The following is a 424-nucleotide window of genomic DNA, read 5'->3' on the forward strand; positions in this document are numbered from 1 at the left end:
TATAATGTTACAAAAGATTTTTATTTCAAATCACGGTTTCCACAAAAATATTCAGTGGTATAACAGTTCTCAACATTGATAATAATCAGAAATGTTTCTTGAGCAGTAAAGCAGCATATTAGAATGATTTCTGAAGATCATGTGACACTGAAGACTGGAGTAATGATGCTGAAAATACAGCTTTAAATTACAGTTTAACAGATATTCACATAGAAAAACATTTTAAATTGTAATAATATTTAAGTTTTGTTTTCTGTATTTTTGATTTATTTTGAAATGAATGCAGCCTTGATGAGCAGAAGAGACTTCTTTAAAAACCAACCCTAAACTTTTGAACAATAGTGTGCATTGGAGTATTAATGGACTTAAAGGTCCCATATTTTACACCTTTCTGGAGTTTTATTTTAGGTTTTGATGTCCTTAA

The sequence above is a fragment of the Sinocyclocheilus rhinocerous genome, unplaced genomic scaffold, assembly GCF_001515625.1.
Source record: "Sinocyclocheilus rhinocerous isolate Xijiao unplaced genomic scaffold, SAMN03320098_v1.1 scaffold2254, whole genome shotgun sequence".
NCBI classification, from domain to species: domain Eukaryota; kingdom Metazoa; phylum Chordata; class Actinopteri; order Cypriniformes; family Cyprinidae; genus Sinocyclocheilus; species Sinocyclocheilus rhinocerous.